Source organism: Bos taurus, chromosome Y (genome assembly GCF_002263795.3).
Source record: "Bos taurus isolate L1 Dominette 01449 registration number 42190680 breed Hereford chromosome Y, ARS-UCD2.0, whole genome shotgun sequence".
NCBI lineage: Eukaryota > Metazoa > Chordata > Mammalia > Artiodactyla > Bovidae > Bos > Bos taurus.
In genome coordinates, this window is record NC_082638.1 from 28,167,686 (window position 1) to 28,175,077 (window position 7,392).

A 7,392-nucleotide genomic window follows, 5' to 3' on the forward strand; every position below is an offset into this window, starting at 1 on the left:
CACTAACTCCTTTGCTTTTGGACACGGTTTGTTTCAATGACTGTAAGTCTGACCATGTAAGCAATGACATGCCACTACTCAGCATACACAGGTCTGAAGAAGAGTAGGGATCAGAAACAGCCCCTTCTTGGGGAATGCAGACCACCTCAGATACAGAACACCACAAGGAACCCAGAGCCATGAGCGTGCCTGATGGTATGGCAGGGCCTGAGGACATCAGTGGTGGCTGGGCAAGCAGAAGTGCCCAAAATCCTTGATGATGCCTGTTCCAGTGTCCTTCCACCCCAGACTAGGGCTGATGTTCCTGGCTCTCCTTGGCTTAGCATGTGGCCGATATGGCTCCTTGACCTAAAGCAGATTATGAACCACCCTTAAGTTTCTGTCATGATCAGCGACCAAGATAAAGACTTTCTCAGCTACATGATCGACTTGAAGTTCAGTGAGGGAGACTGAAGACGGGTGGGTATGGGACTTGGTGTGGAGTGAAAGGATCATGTTATCCATGTTCCTACAATGTGAATGTTTGCAGAGGCTTCGTGGAAGCTGTTAATGGGAGGCAAGCTGAGGTCCCTAGAAGCTTGCACCTTTCTCTTCTGCCTATCCTAGCATGTACAGGTGTGAGCCATCCCCGGTCCCACAGCAATCTGATCTTTTCCTTTCGGTACCAACCCTACTTCTTGAACACAGTGATCATTAAGAAGTATTACCTTGACATCACTGGTAAAACGTGGCTCCTGGGGTGATGAGTGTGGGTGCAAGGGTGTGCATGATTCACCTGTGGGGGTCCACCACACCCGTCTCCCCTGTCTTTCTTCAGGGTAAAGGGCACATCATTCCACACCAGTCCATTGGTTCTGGGACTTTGAACAGGGAGGACTCAGCCACAGGCTGGTCACCAGGAACCTTAATTTTCTCAACTGGTTGTCAGGCCACAACTGCCCAGAATCAAACAGGATTGTTGAGGTGGACTAGTTTTGGTCCTGCATACAGTTGATGATTGATGTTGGAGTTCTTGGCTGCTCATGGGAAGGTTCGGGTCCTGGTCAGCCCAGAGGTGACATTCCTCGTGTTGCCACCAGATCATCAGCTAAGACGAGTGGGACGATCCCCTGAAATACTACCCCAGCAGGGAAGATTGTTCCATGAGTGCTAACTGACAGAGACACATGTGGTAAAGGGTCTGGAGGTGGGCCGTGAAGGGACAGCCATATTGGAGCCGTGACACTGTCCTTCCCCAAATGTGGATGCTCAGGCTCATGCAAGCTGACTGAGGAGCATGGATTTGGGCCATGCATGTAGGAGGTGGCCTGCTGAGACTGGGGCCTGGGCATTCAGTGTGTCCGTGAGTGAAACGAGTCTCCCTCAAATCAGCTGTGGTTGCAGCATGAGACTCCTAGGTGATACTACTAGAGGCAGGGTGAAGTAAGTATCTTTTTTAGAATCATCCTGCTGTGGGTCCTGCCATCACCCGGCCTCCTGTTGCTCACTGAGTTTGACATTGCCTGGGCCCTTCATTCCCGCCCCTTAACCTGGGAAGATCTATCATTGAAAGGGTATTCTCTCTGGGATCCCAGTGCACCTGCGTGCTGACTTTGGGATCTGTGAATTTCCACATGCACCACCTGGTGGCTCACAAGCACCACACATGCTGCGCTGGAAGAGGCTTCAAGCTACCTTGGGAAAATATGAAAGAGCTCGTGGAGGAGGTGAACAGGGAACCACAAGAGCAGGGCATGGTGCCTACCGACTACATCTCTGACATTGCAGAGACAACCCACCCTTAGACTGGGGACGCCTCATTCCTCCACGTATGGTAACTTGGCACCTCCTCTCCTGTCACCTTTATCTGTGTGTCTTCCCTGGGCCACACACACAAACACATACACACACTCACAAACACAGCCGACATAAGCACATGCGTGTATACACACACATGCTTGGCATGGAGACACAAACACAATCAGGAACACGGGCTTCTGAAACACCTGTGTTTCCTGATTGCATTTGTGTTCCTGTGCCGAGCATCTGTGTGTATACATGTATGTGCTTGTGTCGGCTGTGTTTATGTGTGTGTGTGTGTGTGTGTGTGTGTGTGTGTGTGTGTGTGTGTGTCTGGCCCAGGGCAGACACAGAGATGAAGGCGACAGGAGAGGAGGTGCTGAGCAACCATAAGAGGAGGCACGAGGCGTCCCCAGTCTAAGGATGGTTGGTCGCCGTATCTCTGCAGTACCCTGTACAGGATGGGAACGAGGAAAGGATCGCCAGTGATAACGCCAGACCATGGCTCCAGAAATCTGCAATTAAACGAAACACAAAAACAAGCTCATCATTTCTACCATGTTCCTGTGTGTGTTTGGACCGGGAAGAGGGGGTGCATGGTCTGAGGATTCACCCAGGACAAATCAGGTGGGGTAGGGCTTTGAAACCACTGGCTATAGAGCCCTCAGTCCGCGGTCACATGGGGCAGGCCTTTGGAAATGGTGGATGTGGCTACGGCAGGACTGGGATGGTGAGGAGGCTAAGGTCCTGCAGAAAAGGGCAGAGACCTGAAGGAGAAAGAGCCACAGATTGTCTGCTGCACTGGAGACTTGTTCCACACACGTAAGTAGAACCGGAAAGGTCCTGGGCCTGTGCTGCCCAGGATCAGCCCAAAAGCCAGCACGCTGTCTCCATGAGGGTGGCACACACTGACACGATATGACACAAAACGCAACATATGCTAAGCTAGGCTATCCGTGCAAAACGACAGGCATCCTAGGAGAGACAGGGTGTGAGTGTGGCATGCCTCCAGACACTTCCAGCCTCCCTGGCAGTGCAGGTAGGCAAAGAAAGTGCAGGGGTGAGTGTACGTGTGTGGCCCTCTGCCGGGATGTGCCTGTGAGGGAGGGAACAGGGAGGAAGCAAGGGTGGTGGGCTTATTGCATGTCCCAAGGGAACTCGGGGGAGTGGGAGAGGGGGAAACCCTGGGGGCAATTTGAAGCCTGCTGGTTTTCAAGGTCCAGGGTCTAGGCAATAGCGGTCCTGCCAAAGATACCCCATGGTGTGTGCTGAAAGTCCTGACGTGAATTCCTTCTTTCCTCTGGGGTCATGCCCCTGACTGTGGGGTTTAGAGGGGCAAAGGTGTGCGTCTGCCTCTGAGGGAGGATTCTGGCTCTCTCCCTGGAGCAGATTCTCTGATTTTGTCATAGGGGATTTGCACCAGGTGACACTCAGAGGGATCCTGCCTTCCAGGTGACTGTCTTGGATGTCTTTGGGCCCAACCAGGGACAGGCTTCATTGGCACTTCGGCTGTGTAGGCAAGCATGTATACCTGATTGTATGAAGACCTACCTGGGCCTAATGAGAGCAACTGAAAGGGAGTCTTGGCATTTAGTCAATCAGTGAAGTCTGGGTGGTTCTAACACTCTTGGTGCTAAGGTACAGAGTCGGAAGTGCAACCTGAGATGAGCAAGTGAAAGAAAATAACCAGGACAAAGAAAGTTGGGTGCTTACCAAAGTTCATGTTCCTGGAGAAGAAAGCGTGTACTTCTGCATATGTGCAAATTTCCTCTCAGGGATGTTACTGTGTACATGCACATGCACACAAAGAACCACCTGCCAGTACGCTTATGAGTATGAGCTGTCGGAAGTGACCTAACCAGGTAATGGGAGTTGAATAGCAAAGCATGAACGTCATAGGGAAAGACTCCACCTAGACTCCAGCCAGCAGAAGCACTGAAGCCAGTGTACCAATCTCTGTTATCTCACCGAGCAAGCAAGTTCTAAGTGGAATCAGAATGGTGCACCAAGGATGCCTGGCAGAAAGGAGAGGCAGGAGGAAAGTGCCTGTGGGCGACCAGTGAGAGTTCAAAGATTCCAAGACACAGAACAGACAGCAACCTCAGACAAAGAAGCCAAAGTGGGTGACCACACAACCCCTTGACCACCCGGCTACAAGGGCCGTTCTGTCCTTCTGAAGTGCCAGGCATACTAGGCTTTCCTTTTTCCTGTGCTTTCAGTGATGGACCAGAAGTGCAGCATCAGGACCTGCTACCTGCAGAGTCTTCCAGTTTGAAACATTACTAATTGTACTCTTTGCAGAACACATATATTGGTATCAGGATTATAGGATGGTTGGCTTAGCTTGATCCTCTTACTGCTTCCGGCCCCACAGGCTTGGGCGACAAGGCAGGCTTTGGTGTGTTCGCACATGGAGAACAGAATCACATTTGCCAGGAGCCAATACGGGAGACCCCATGCATGACAAAGGTCATGCAAAGAATACCTGACAGACAAAGGCGGATCAGGACTCGAGGGATTCCCTGGACCTGCTCAAGCATCCGCCCGAAACCAAAATCTGTCTGTCTGCTGTTTACTATATTATGCCTTTCATCAGTTCTTCTGACATTAACAGGGTGCTCTCCAAGACCATCATTCTCTGAAGAAAAGCAACTTAAAGCTCTAGTTAATAAGTCTCCTGGGCTTGAAAGGAGCATTTTAATTCTAACCCCTCTGTTCCTGTTTTAGCTTTCTTGGCAGTTTTATCCACACTCTTTTATCTAATGCACATGATTGTTCACAACACCCCAAGCATAACCTTCGAGTGATAAAACAGTGTTATTAGAATAATACTGCATTGTTGAGCCAATGTTTCCTTCCGAGTTTCCTTGTCCTTTACCCAATTTGCACCTGGAAGTGCATTAGCTAATATAGTTGGTATGTAAGAAAAACAAGCAGTAGCCTTGGTATTAGCAACATAAGACATGCATTGGAGAAGGAAATGGCAACCCACTCCAGTGTTCTTGCCTGGAGAATTCCAGGAACTGAGGAGCCTGGTGGGCTGCCATCTATGGGGTCACACAGAGTTGGACATGACTGAACTGACTTAGCAGCAGTAGCAGCACAGAGTTGGAAGTGCAACGTGACATGATTAATGAGCAAGTGAAAGAAAACAACCAGGACAAAGAAAGTTGGGTGCTTACCAAAATTCATGTTCCTGGAGAAGAAAGCTTGTATTTCTGCATATGTGCAAGTTTCCTCTCAGTGATGTTACTGTGTACACACGCATGTGTGCACATAGAAGTCCCTGCCAGTACGCTTGTGAGTATGAGCTGTCAGAAATGACATGGCCAGGTGATGGAAGTTGGATAATGAAAACATGAAGGTCTTAGGGAAAGGTACATAGACTCTGGCCAGCAGAAGGACTGAAGCCAGGGAATCGATTCCCATTATCTCACTGAGCAAACACACTCTAAATGGAATCACAGTGGTGCACCCTGGATGCCTGGCAGAAAGGAGAGGCAGGGGGAAAGAGCCTAGAGAGTGGGCCGAGGAAAGGCCACTACACCTGCAGTTTATGAAAAGTAGAAAATGTACCTAATGACCTGGAAGGAGAAACTGTATCTTATTTATTGAGATATCTAGCCAAGGAGAATTCCAGCCAAACAGCCAAAAGTGCTTCCTGGTTTCTTCTTGCTGCCTATAGTAAAATATGAAGGGAAATTTAAAAAATGAATAAATAAGAGAAGGACTATTTAAAAAATAAGACAGAACTTGCTGATTTGGAAATATTCCAGTCTTTTAAGATGACAGAAGATGCTAAAATAAATGGCTCTCAAGCAAGGTCATTTCCAGGGCACTGAGATAAGATGGTCTAAATATAACATTTTACATCACCTATAGGTCATTCTTATTATTTTTTTTTAAATAAAGGTTGTCTAAAGATGAGTGTGACTGTAAAATTCTTTGTTAAGCCTCAGAAAGCTGGAAGGGGATGCTTCATGACATTATTTAGGCAGGCCAATGCCCTCCAAAGAGTTTAGGGGTGTCACTCAGAGATCATTTCAGTCATACAATAAGACTTCTACAAAGTTTCAGGGTGTTATCCCTCAGCTATCTCAGTAGAAAACCAAGACAGAGGAGGACTTTTTATGAAAACATGTGATTGTGGCTTTAGAGTGGGTGCTTTGCCATGAACACCAGTAAGATTATCAGGAGGCACACCAAGATTTTAAGATAACATATATATATGTTCAGCTTGGACTGAAAGGACTAGAAATAGTACAAAATAAGAGAGCTCTGGACTTCTACCTTCGACAAGCAGGAAGCAGGCTAGGGAGACTGTTTCACTGTAACCATATACTAGCCACCTTTCATGCAATGGAATCATATCAGAGGGCAGAATTAAAAATTCAGAGACTGAAGCCTAGGAAGTTTCCAGGCCTTAAATCCTAATCAAAGGACTGCCAATAAGAACCCGTGGGATTTCAGAACTGCTACTATTGACTCCCACTCCCCTGCCCTTTCTGGAACTGGAGTGTCTATAAAGGTTATCTATGCCTGACCCAGCACTGTATGTTGGTTGTGAAAGTGAGCAGGTTAGCTCAACTCTTTTGTTCACAGATCATCAGATCTAGAGGAATTACACTTGTGTAATTTGATCTGGTGTGTTTGAGAAGACTTGAGAGTCTAGTGGACTACAAGGAGATCAAACCAGGCAATCCTAAAGTAAATCAGTCCTGCATATTCATTGGAAGGACTGATGCTGAAGCTGCAGTTCCAATACTTTGGCTACCTGATGTGAAGAACTGACCCATTGGAAAAGAGCCTAATGGGGGAAATATTGAAGGCAGGAGAAGGGGCAGCAGAGGATGAAATGGTTGGATGGCATCACCTACTCAATGGACTTGAGTTTGAGCAAGCTCCTGGAGTTGATGGTGGACAAAGAAGCCTAGCGTGCTGCAGTCCATCGGGTCACAAAGAGTAGAACACAACTGAGCGACTGAAGACATGAGATATTGCACAAGTAGACCCTGATCCATATCTGAAACTGACTTAGATGACAAGGTCCTGAACTACAAGTTAATGTTACAATGCATAAATTATTTGAAAGCATTGGCAGGAAAAAGCATTTTGGACATACAAGTATGTAAACAATTTTGTGGCCATGTGGGTACCACGTGGTTTTAAAGGATGTCCACAAGTCCTTTCTTTCAAGGGTGGATCTTTATACTCCCCTTCACATGTGGGCTGGACTTAGTGGCTCACTTCTAATGTTAGAATATTGTAGAAATGAAAATGAAGTGTCTGAAACTAGGTCATAAAAGACACTGCAGCCTCCTTGCTCATCCTCTTGGATCACTCTAGAAGCCAGTTTAGTAGTATCTTGACAACACTCATGTAACCCAGTAGAGAGGCCCATGTGAAAGAACTGAGGCTTTCTCCCAATAGCCAGCATGGAAACTGGTTTCAACAGCTATGTGAGGAAGCCATCTTGGAAGGAAATCCACCAGCCCATGTCAAGGCTTCAGATAATGACAATCTCATGAAACCCTGAGCCAGAACACTCAACTGAATTACTCCTGGATTCCTTTCAGCAGCAGTATGAGATAATATTGTTTTAAGCTGTTAGTT